Source organism: Coffea eugenioides, unplaced genomic scaffold (assembly GCF_003713205.1).
Source record: "Coffea eugenioides isolate CCC68of unplaced genomic scaffold, Ceug_1.0 ScVebR1_2439;HRSCAF=3465, whole genome shotgun sequence".
NCBI lineage: Eukaryota > Viridiplantae > Streptophyta > Magnoliopsida > Gentianales > Rubiaceae > Coffea > Coffea eugenioides.
This window is the reverse complement of record NW_020862926.1, coordinates 27,617-37,454: the sequence shown is the minus strand read 5'-3', so window position 1 is coordinate 37,454 and position 9,838 is coordinate 27,617. Positions and strand designations below refer to the sequence as shown.

At 42.4% G+C, this 9,838-nt stretch overlaps 17 non-coding genes and 2 pseudogenes across 17 annotated transcripts; all 19 read left to right on the top strand.

Annotated features, from left to right (window-relative positions):
- The first annotated feature begins 66 nt into the window (after window positions 1-66).
- Window positions 67-185, top strand: LOC113756702. The gene has a single exon (XR_003466042.1). It is a non-coding gene; the product is annotated as a 5S ribosomal RNA (ribosomal RNA).
- Window positions 186-611: 426 nt separating this feature from the next.
- On the top strand, window positions 612-730 carry LOC113756680. The gene has a single exon (XR_003466021.1). It is a non-coding gene; the product is annotated as a 5S ribosomal RNA (ribosomal RNA).
- A 382-nt stretch (window positions 731-1,112) lies between these two features.
- Window positions 1,113-1,231, top strand: LOC113756708. The gene has a single exon (XR_003466047.1). It is a non-coding gene; the product is annotated as a 5S ribosomal RNA (ribosomal RNA).
- A 416-nt stretch (window positions 1,232-1,647) lies between these two features.
- On the top strand, window positions 1,648-1,765 carry LOC113756684. Its single transcript, XR_003466025.1, has one exon. It is a non-coding gene; the product is annotated as a 5S ribosomal RNA (ribosomal RNA).
- Window positions 1,766-2,186: 421 nt separating this feature from the next.
- On the top strand, window positions 2,187-2,304 carry LOC113756657 (annotated as a pseudogene).
- Window positions 2,305-2,718: 414 nt separating this feature from the next.
- LOC113756692 lies at window positions 2,719-2,837 on the top strand. Its single transcript, XR_003466032.1, has one exon. It is a non-coding gene; the product is annotated as a 5S ribosomal RNA (ribosomal RNA).
- A 382-nt stretch (window positions 2,838-3,219) lies between these two features.
- LOC113756707 lies at window positions 3,220-3,338 on the top strand. Its single transcript, XR_003466046.1, has one exon. It is a non-coding gene; the product is annotated as a 5S ribosomal RNA (ribosomal RNA).
- Window positions 3,339-3,754: 416 nt separating this feature from the next.
- LOC113756683 lies at window positions 3,755-3,872 on the top strand. Its single transcript, XR_003466024.1, has one exon. It is a non-coding gene; the product is annotated as a 5S ribosomal RNA (ribosomal RNA).
- A 417-nt stretch (window positions 3,873-4,289) lies between these two features.
- On the top strand, window positions 4,290-4,408 carry LOC113756670. The gene has a single exon (XR_003466012.1). It is a non-coding gene; the product is annotated as a 5S ribosomal RNA (ribosomal RNA).
- A 415-nt stretch (window positions 4,409-4,823) lies between these two features.
- On the top strand, window positions 4,824-4,942 carry LOC113756669. Its single transcript, XR_003466011.1, has one exon. It is a non-coding gene; the product is annotated as a 5S ribosomal RNA (ribosomal RNA).
- A 416-nt stretch (window positions 4,943-5,358) lies between these two features.
- On the top strand, window positions 5,359-5,475 carry LOC113756647. Its single transcript, XR_003465997.1, has one exon. It is a non-coding gene; the product is annotated as a 5S ribosomal RNA (ribosomal RNA).
- Window positions 5,476-5,890: 415 nt separating this feature from the next.
- On the top strand, window positions 5,891-6,009 carry LOC113756654 (annotated as a pseudogene).
- Window positions 6,010-6,425: 416 nt separating this feature from the next.
- On the top strand, window positions 6,426-6,544 carry LOC113756695. The gene has a single exon (XR_003466035.1). It is a non-coding gene; the product is annotated as a 5S ribosomal RNA (ribosomal RNA).
- A 395-nt stretch (window positions 6,545-6,939) lies between these two features.
- LOC113756646 lies at window positions 6,940-7,058 on the top strand. The gene has a single exon (XR_003465996.1). It is a non-coding gene; the product is annotated as a 5S ribosomal RNA (ribosomal RNA).
- A 416-nt stretch (window positions 7,059-7,474) lies between these two features.
- Window positions 7,475-7,593, top strand: LOC113756701. Its single transcript, XR_003466041.1, has one exon. It is a non-coding gene; the product is annotated as a 5S ribosomal RNA (ribosomal RNA).
- A 416-nt stretch (window positions 7,594-8,009) lies between these two features.
- LOC113756667 lies at window positions 8,010-8,128 on the top strand. Its single transcript, XR_003466009.1, has one exon. It is a non-coding gene; the product is annotated as a 5S ribosomal RNA (ribosomal RNA).
- Window positions 8,129-8,544: 416 nt separating this feature from the next.
- LOC113756666 lies at window positions 8,545-8,663 on the top strand. The gene has a single exon (XR_003466008.1). It is a non-coding gene; the product is annotated as a 5S ribosomal RNA (ribosomal RNA).
- A 416-nt stretch (window positions 8,664-9,079) lies between these two features.
- LOC113756668 lies at window positions 9,080-9,198 on the top strand. Its single transcript, XR_003466010.1, has one exon. It is a non-coding gene; the product is annotated as a 5S ribosomal RNA (ribosomal RNA).
- A 414-nt stretch (window positions 9,199-9,612) lies between these two features.
- On the top strand, window positions 9,613-9,731 carry LOC113756705. The gene has a single exon (XR_003466045.1). It is a non-coding gene; the product is annotated as a 5S ribosomal RNA (ribosomal RNA).
- Window positions 9,732-9,838: the final 107 nt, after the last annotated feature.

Genomic DNA, 9,838 nt, shown 5'->3' with positions numbered 1-9,838 from the left:
TCTAAAAAAGCCACACTGCTTCGCAGGACGGGTTAGTTTAAAAGAATAAAGCGAAAGGAATATGGCGGGAGCGATCATACCAGCACTAATGCACCGGATCCCATCAGAACTCCGAAATTAAGCGTGGTTGGGCGAGAGTAGTACTAGGATTGGTGACCCCCTGGGAAGTCCTCGTGTTGCACCCCTCTCTTTTTTGTTTCGAAATCCAAATTTCCTATTCGTTCTTTATCCTGTAGTAATTTAGCTCCGTCGGAACGATTGCTTAATATTTTGCTTCTTGTCGAAGCGTGAAGGCGGGTCTGAAGGCGCGAGACAAATCAAGAACGGTACGGCTCGATCAAAGCCCGGATCGTCGCTCAAATTTGTCGGCGCAAATGTATCACCGCAAGCGTGGAAAGGATTGATTTCAATGATAATTTAGAGTTGCGCCGATGATTGCGAAAAAGAATAGGGGGCCACAAATTCAATAACAAACAAAATATGAAAGCAAATAAATAAAAGGATAATATGAAAATGCTTCAATTGACACTTAAAATGAATTTCGGTCTAGAAAAGCCACACTGCTTCGCAGGACGGGGTAGTTTAAAAGAATAAAGCGAAAGGAACATGGCGGGTGCGATCATACCAGCACTAATGCACCGGATCCCATCAGAACTCCGAAGTTAAGCATGCTTGGGCGAGAGTAGTACTAGGATGGGTGACCCCCTGGGAATTCCTCGTGTTGCACCCCTCTCTTTTTTGTTTCGAAATCCAAATTTCCTATTCGTTCTTTATCCTGTAGTAATTTAGCTCCGTCGGAACGATTGCTTAATATTTTGCTTCTTGTCGAAGCGTGAAGGAGGATCTGAAGGCGCGAGACAAATCAGGAACGGTACGGCTCGATCAAAGCCCGGATCGTCGCTCAAATTTGTCGGCGCAAATGTATCACCGCAAGCGTGAAGGATTGATTTCATGATAATTTAGAGTTGCGGGATGATGGAAAAAAATAGGGTGCAAATCAATAACAAAAAAAGTATAAAGTAAATAAATAAAAGGATAAGAGGAAAATGCTTCAATTGACGCTTAAAATGAATTCTGGTCTAGAAAAGCCACACTGCTTCGCTGGACGTTGTGGGTGCGATCATACCAGCACTAATGCACCGTATCCCATCAGAACTCCGAAGTTAAGCGTGCTTGGGCGTGAGCAGTATTAGGATGGGTGACCCCTTGGGAATTCCTCTTGTTGCACCCCTCTCTTTTTTGTTTCGAAATTCAAATTTTCTATTCGTTCTTTATCCTGTAGTAATTTAGGTCCTTCGGAACGATTGCTTTATATTTTGCTTCTTCTCGAAGCATGAAGGCGGATCTGAAGGCGCGAGACAAATCAGGAACGGTACGGCTCGATCAAAGCCCGGATCGTCGCTCAAATTTGTCGGCGCAAATGTATCAGCGCAAGCGTGAAGGATTGATTTCATGATAATTTAGAGTTGCGGGATGATGGAAAAAAATAGGGGGCAAATCAATAACAAAAAAAAATATGAAAGCAAATAAATAAAAGGATAATATGAAAATGCTTCAATTGACACTTAAAATGAATTTCGGTCTAGAAAAGCCACACTGCTTCGCAGGACGGGGTAGTTTAAAAGAATAAAGCGAAAGGAACATGGCGGGTGCGATCATACCAGCACTAATGCACCGGATCCCATCAGAACTCCGAAGTTAAGCATGCTTGGGCGAGAGTAGTACTAGGATGGGTGACCCCTGGGAATTCCTCTTGTTGCACCCCTCTTTTTTTTGTGTCGAAATTCAAATTTTCTATTCGTTCTTTATCCTGTAGTAATTTAGGTCCTTCGGAACGATTGCTTAATATTTTGCTTCTTGTCAAAGCGTGAAGGAGGATCTGAAGGCGCGAGACAAATTAGGAACGGTACGGCTCGATCAAAGCCCGGATCGTCGCTCAAATTTGTCGGCGCAAATGTATCACCGCAAGCGTGAAGGATTGATTTCATGATAATTTAGAGTTGCGGGATGATGGAAAAAAACAGGGTGCAAATCAATAACAAAAAAAAAATGAAAAGCAAAATAAAAAAAGGATAACTAGGAAAATGCTTGAATTGACGCTAAAAAATGAATTTCGGTCTAGAAAAAGCCACAATGGCTTCGCAGACGGTGTAGTTTAAAAGAATTAAAGCGAAAGGATCTGGCGCTGGTGCGATCATACCAGCACTAATGCACCGGACCATCAGAACTTCGAAATTAAGCGTGTTGGCGCGAGTAGTAGTACTTGGATTGGTGACCCCCTGGGAAGTCCTCGTGTTGCACCCCTCTCTTTTTTGTTTCGAAAATCCAAATTTCCATTCTGTTCTTTACCTGTAGTAATTTAGCTCCGTCGGAACGATTTGCTTTAATATTTTGCTTCTTGTCGAAGGCGTTGAAGAGGATCTGAAGGCGAGACAAGTCAGAACGGTACGGCTCGATCAAACCCGATCGATCGCTTCAAATTGTCGGCGCAAAATGATATCAGCCGCAAGGTGAAGGATTGATTCATGATAATTTAGAGTGCGGCAGATGATTGGAAAAAAATAGGGGCAAATCAATAACAAAAAAAATATGAAAGCAAATAAATAAAAGATAATGAGGAAAATGCTTCAATGAACACTTAAAGATGAATTCTTTCTAGAAAAGCCACACTGCTTCGCGTAGACGGGTAGTTTAAAAGAATAAAGCGAAGGAACATGCGGGTGCGATCATACCTACACTAATGCACCGGATCCCATCAGAACTCCGAAGTTAAGCGTGCTTGGGCGAGAGTAGTACTAGGATGGGTGACCCCCTGGGAAGTCCTCGTGTTGCACCCCTCTCTTTTTTGTTTCGAAATCCAAATTTCCTATTCGTTCTTTATCCTGTAGTAATTTAGCTCCGTCGGAACGATTGCTTAATATTTTGCTTCTTGTCGAAGCGTGAAGGAGGATCTGAAGGCGCGAGACAAATCAGGAACGGTACTGCTCGATCAAAGCCCGGATCGTCGCTCAAATTTGTCGGCGCAAATGTATCACCGCAAGCGTGAAGGATTGATTTCATGATAATTTAGAGTTGCGGGATGATGGAAAAAAATAGGGTGCAAATCAATAACAAAAAAAGTATAAAGTAAATAAATAAAAGGATAAGAGGAAAATGCTTCAATTGACGCTTAAAATGAATTCTGGTCTAGAAAAGCCACACTGCTTCGCTGGACGTTGTGGGTGCGATCATACCAGCACTAATGCACCGTATCCCATCAGAACTCCGAAGTTAAGCGTGCTTGGGCGTGAGCAGTATTAGGATGGGTGACCCCTTGGGAATTCCTCTTGTTGCACCCCTCTCTTTTTTGTTTCGAAATTCAAATTTTCTATTCGTTCTTTATCCTGTAGTAATTTGGGTCCTTCGGAACGATTGCTTTATATTTTGCTTCTTCTCGAAGCATGAAGGCGGATCTGAAGGCGCGAGAGAATTCAGGAACGGTACGGCTCGATCAAAGCCCGGATCATCGCTCAAATTTGTCGGCGCAAATGTATCGGCGCTAGCGTGATGGATTGATTTCATGACAATTTATTGTTGCGCGATGAGGGAAAAAAACAGGGTGCAAATCAATAACAAAAAAAAATATGAAAGCAAATAAATAAAAGGATAAGAGAAAAATGCTTGAATTGACGCTTAAAATGAATTTCGGTCTAGAAAAGCCACGCTGCTTCGCAGGACGGGGTAGTTTAAATGAATAAAGCGAAAGGAACATGGCGGGTGCGATCATACCAGCACTAATGCACCGGATCCCATCAGAACTCCGAAGTTAAGCATGCTTGGGCGAGAGTAGTACTAGGATGGGTGACCCCTGGGAATTCCTCTTGTTGCACCCCTCTTTTTTTTGTTTCGAAATTCAAATTTTCTATTCGTTCTTTATCCTGTAGTAATTTAGGTCCTTCGGAACGATTGCTTTATATTTTGCTTCTTCTCGAAGCATGAAGGCGGATCTGAAGGCGCGAGACAAATCAGGAACGACACGGCTCGATCAAAGCCCGGATCGTCGCTCAAATTTGTCGGCGCAAATGTATCAGCGCAAGCGTGAAGGATTGATTTCATGATAATTTAGAGTTGCGGGATGATGGAAAAAAACGGGGGGCAAATCAATAACAAAAAAAAAATATGAAAGCAAATAAATAAAAGGATAATAGGAAAATGCTTGAATTGACGCTTAAAATGAATTTCGGTCTAGAAAAGCCACACTGCTTCGCAGGACGGGGTAGTTTAAAAGAATAATGCGAAAGGAACATGGCGGGTGCGATCATACCAGCACTAATGCACCGGATCCCATCAGAACTCCGAAGTTAAGCATGCTTGGGCGAGAGTAGTACTAGGATGGGTGACCCCCTGGGAATTCCTCTTGTTGCACCCCCCTCTTTTTTGTTTCGAAATTCAAATTTTCTATTCGTTCTTTATCCTGTAGTAATTTAGGTCCTTCGGAACGATTGCTTAATATTTTGCTTCTTGTCAAAGCGTGAAGGAGGATCTGAAGGCGCGAGACAAATTAGGAACGGTACGGCTCGATCAAAGCCCGGATCGTCGCTCAAATTTGTCGGCGCAAATGTATCACCGCAAGCGTGAAGGATTGATTTCATGATAATTTAGAGTTGCGGGAAGATGGAAAAAAACAGGGTGCAAATCAATAACAAAAAAAAATATAAAGTAAATAAATAAAAGCATAAGAGGAAAATGCTTCAATTGACGCTTAAAATGAATTCTGGTCTAGAAAAGCCACACTGCTTCGCTGGACGGGGTAGTTTAAAAGAATAATGCGAAAGGAACATGGCGGGTGCGATCATACCAGCACTAATGCACCGGATCCCATCAGAACTCCGAAGTTAAGCATGCTTGGGCGAGAGTAGTACTAGGATGGGTGACCCCCTGGGAATTCCTCTTGTTGCACCCCTCTCTTTTTTGTTTCGAAATTCAAAATTTCTATTCGTTCTTTATCCTGTAGTAATTTAGGTCCTTCGGAACGATTGCTTTATATTTTGCTTCTTCTCGAAGCATGAAGGCGGATCTGAAGGCGCGAGACAAATCAGGAACGGTACGGCTCGATCAAAGCCCGAATCGTCGCTCAAATTTATCGGCGCAAATGTATCAGCGCAAGTGTGAAGGATTGATTTCATGATAATTTAGAGTTGCGGGATGATGGAAAAAAACAGGGGGCAAATCAATAACAAAAAAAAATATGAAAGCAAATAAATAAAAGGATAATAGGAAAATGCTTGAATTGACGCTTAAAATGAATTTCGGTCTAGAAAAGCCACACTGCTTCGCAGGACGGGGTAGTTTAAAAGAATAAAGCGAAAGGAACATGGCGGGTGCGATCATACCAGCACTAATGCACGGATCCCATCAGAACTCCGAAGTTAAGCATGCTTGGGCGAGAGTAGTACTAGGATGGGTGACCCCTGGGAATTCCTCTTGTTGCACCCCTCTTTTTTTTGTTTCGAAATTCAAATTTTCTATTCGTTCTTTATCCTGTAGTAATTTAGGTCCTTCGGAACGATTGCTTAATATTTTGCTTCTTGTCAAAGCGTGAAGGAGGATCTGAAGGCGCGAGACAAATTAGGAACGGTACGGCTCGATCAAAGCCCGGATCGTCGCTCAAATTTGTCGGCGCAAATGTATCACCGCAAGCGTGAAGGATTGATTTCATGATAATTTAGAGTTGCGGGAAGATGGAAAAAAACAGGGTGCAAATCAATAACAAAAAAAAATATAAAGTAAATAAATAAAAGGATAAGAGGAAAATGCTTCAATTGACGCTTAAAATGAATTCCGGTCTAGAAAAGCCACACTGCTTCGCTGGACGGGGTAGTTTAAAAGAATAAAGTGAAAGGAACGTTGTGGGTGAGATCATACCAGCACTAATGCACCGTATCCCATCAGAACTCCGAAGTTAAGCGTGCTTGGGCGTGAGCAGTATTAGGATGGGTGACCCCTTGGGAATTGTTCTTGTTGCACCCCTCTCTTTTTTGCTTCGAAATTCAAATTTTCTATTCGTTCTTTATCCTGTAGTAATTTAGGTCCTTCGGAACGATTGCTTTATATTTTGCTTCTTCTCGAAGGATGAAGGCGGATCTGAAGGCGCGAGAGAATTCAGGAACGGTACGGCTCGATCAAAGCCCGGATCATCGCTCAAATTTGTCGGCGCAAATGTATCAGCGCTAGCGTGATGGATTGATTTGATGACAATTTATTGTTGCGCGATGAGGGAAAAAAACAGGGTGCAAATCAATAACAAAAAAAAATATGAAAGCAAATAAACAAAAGGGTAAGAGAAAAATGCTTGAATTGACGCTTAAAATGAATTTCGGTCTAGAAAAGCCACACTGCTTCGCAGGACGGGGTAGTTTAAAAGAATAAAGTGAAAGGAACATGGCGGGTACGATCATACCAGCACTAATGCACCGGATCCCATCAGAACTCCGAAGTTAAGCATGCTTGGGCGAGAGTAGTACTAGGATGGGTGACCCCCTGGGAATTCTTCTTGTTGCACCCCTCTTTTTTTTGTTTCGAAATCCAAATTTCCTATTCGTTCTTTATCCTGTAGTAATTTAGCTCCGTCGGAACGATTGCTTAATATTTTGCTTCTTGTCGAAGCGTGAAGGAGGATCTGAAGGCGCGAGACAAATCAGGAACGGTACGGCTCGATCAAATTTGTCGACGCAAATGTATCACCGCAAGCGTGAAGGATTGATTTCATGATAATTTAGAGTTGCGGGATGATGGAAAAAAACAGGGTGCAAATCAATAACAAAAAAAATATAAAGTAAATAAATAAAAGGATAAGAGGAAAATGCTTCAATTGACGCTTAAAATGAATTCCGGTCCAGAAAAGCCACACTGATTCGCTGGACGGGGTAGTTTAAAAGAATAAAGCGAAAGGAACGTTATGGGTGCGATCATACCAGCACTAATGCACCGTATCCCATCAGAACTCCGAAGTTAAGCGTGCTTGGGCGTAAGCAGTATTAGGATGGGTGACCCCCTGGGAAGTCCTCGTGATGCACCCCTCTCTTTTTTGTTTCGAAATTCAAATTTCCTATTCGTTCTTTATCCTGTAGTAATTTAGCTCCGTCGGAACGATTGCTTAATATTTTGCTTCGTGTCGAAGCGTGAAGGAGGATCTGAAGGCGCGAGACAAATCAGGAACGGTACGGCTCGATCAAAGCCCGGATCGTCGCTCAAATTTGTCGGCGCAAATGTATCAGCGCAAGCGTGAAGGATTGATTTCATGATAATTTAGAGTTGCGGGATGATGGAAAAAAACAGGGGGCAAATCAATAACAAAAAAAAATATGAAAGCAAATAAATAAAAGGATAATAGGAAAATGCTTGAATTGACGCTTAAAATGAATTTCGGTCTAGAAAAGCCACACTGCTTCGCAGGACGGGGTAGTTTAAAAGAATAAAGCGAAAGGAATATGGCGGGTGCGATCATACCAGCACTAATGCACCGGATCCCATCAGAACTTCGAAATTAAGCGTGTTTGGGCGAGAGTAGTACTTGGATTGGTGACCCCCTGGGAAGTCCTCGTGTTGCACCCCTCTCTTTTTTGTTTCGAAATCCAAATTTCCTATTCGTTCTTTATCCTGTAGTAATTTAGCTCCGTCGGAACGATTGCTTAATATTTTGCTTCTTGTCGAAGCGTGAAGGAGGATCTGAAGGCGTGAGACAAATCAGGAACGGTACGGCTCGATCAAAGCCCGGATCGTCGCTCAAATTTGTCGGCGCAAATGTATCAGCGCAAGCGTGAAGGATTGATTTCATGATAATTTAGAGTTGCGGGATGATGGAAAAAAATAGGGGGCAAATCAATAACAAAAAAAAATATGAAAGCAAATAAATAAAAGGATAATAGGAAAATGCTTCAATTGACACTTAAAATGAATTTCGGTCTAGAAAAGCCACACTGCTTCGCAGGACGGGGTAGTTTAAAAGAATAAAGCGAAAGGAACATGGCGGGTGCGATCATACCAGCACTAATGCACCGGATCCCATCAGAACTCCGAAGTTAAGCATGCTTGGGCGAGAGTAGTACTAGGATGGGTGACCCCCTGGGAATTCCTCTTGTTGCACCCCTCTCTTTTTTGTTTCGAAATTCAAATTTTCTATTCGTTCTTTATCCTGTAGTAATTTAGGTCCTTCGGAACGATTGCTTTATATTTTGCTTCTTCTCGAAGCATGAAGGCGGATCTGAAGGCGCGAGACAAATCAGGAACGGTACGGCTCGATCAAAGCCCGGATCGTCGCTCAAATTTGTCGGCGCAAATGTATCAGCGCAAGCGTGAAGGATTGATTTCATGATAATTTAGAGTTGCGGGATGATGGAAAAAAACAGGGGGCAAATCAATAACAAAAAAAAATATGAAAGCAAATAAATAAAAGGATAATAGGAAAATGCTTGAATTGACGCTTAAAATGAATTTCGGTCTAGAAAAGCCACACTGCTTCGCAGGACGGGGTAGTTTAAAAGAATAATGCGAAAGGAACATGGCGGGTGCGATCATACCAGCACTAATGCACCGGATCCCATCAGAACTCCGAAGTTAAGCATGCTTGGGCGAGAGTAGTACTAGGATGGGTGACCCCCTGGGAATTCCTCTTGTTGCACCCCTCTCTTTTTTGTTTCGAAATTCAAATTTTCTATTCGTTCTTTATCCTGTAGTAATTTAGGTCCTTCGGAACGATTGCTTAATATTTTGCTTCTTGTCGAAGCGTGAAGGAGGATCTGAAGGCGCGAGACAAGTCAGGAACGGTACGGCTCGATCAAAGCCCGGATCGTCGCTCAAATTTGTCGGCGCAAATGTATCAGCGCAAGCGTGAAGGATTGATTTCATGATAATTTAGAGTTGCGGGATGATGGAAAAAAATAGGGGGCAAATCAATAACAAAAAAAAATATGAAAGCAAATAAATAAAAGGATAATAGGAAAATGCTTCAATTGACACTTAAAATGAATTTCGGTCTAGAAAAGCCACACTGCTTCGCAGGACGGGGTAGTTTAAAAGAATAAAGCGAAAGGAACATGGCGGGTGCGATCATACCAGCACTAATGCACCGGATCCCATCAGAACTCCGAAGTTAAGCATGCTTGGGCGAGAGTAGTACTAGGATGGGTGACCCCCTGGGAATTCCTCGTGTTGCACCCCTCTCTTTTTTGTTTCGAAATCCAAATTTCCTATTCGTTCTTTATCCTGTAGTAATTTAGCTCCGTCGGAACGATTGCTTAATATTTTGCTTCTTGTCGAAGCGTGAAGGAGGATCTGAAGGCGCGAGACAAATCAGGAACGGTACTGCTCGATCAAAGCCCGGATCGTCGCTCAAATTTGTCGGCGCAAATGTATCACCGCAAGCGTGAAGGATTGATTTCATGATAATTTAGAGTTGCGGGATGATGGAAAAAAATAGGGTGCAAATCAATAACAAAAAAAGTATAAAGTAAATAAATAAAAGGATAAGAGGAAAATGCTTCAATTGACGCTTAAAACGAATTCCGGTCTAGAAAAGCCACACTGCTTCGCTGGACGGGGTAGTTTAAAAGAATAAAGCGAAAGGAACGTTGTGGGTGCGATCATACCAGCACTAATGCACCGTATCCCATCAGAACTCCGAAGTTAAGCGTGCTTGGGCGTGAGCAGTATTAGGATGGGTGACCCCTTGGGAATTCCTCTTGTTGCACCCCCCTCTTTTTTGTTTCGAAATTCAAATTTTCTATTCGTTCTTTATCCTGTAGTAATTTGGGTCCTTCGGAACGATTGCTTTATATTTTGCTTCTTCTCGAAGCATGAA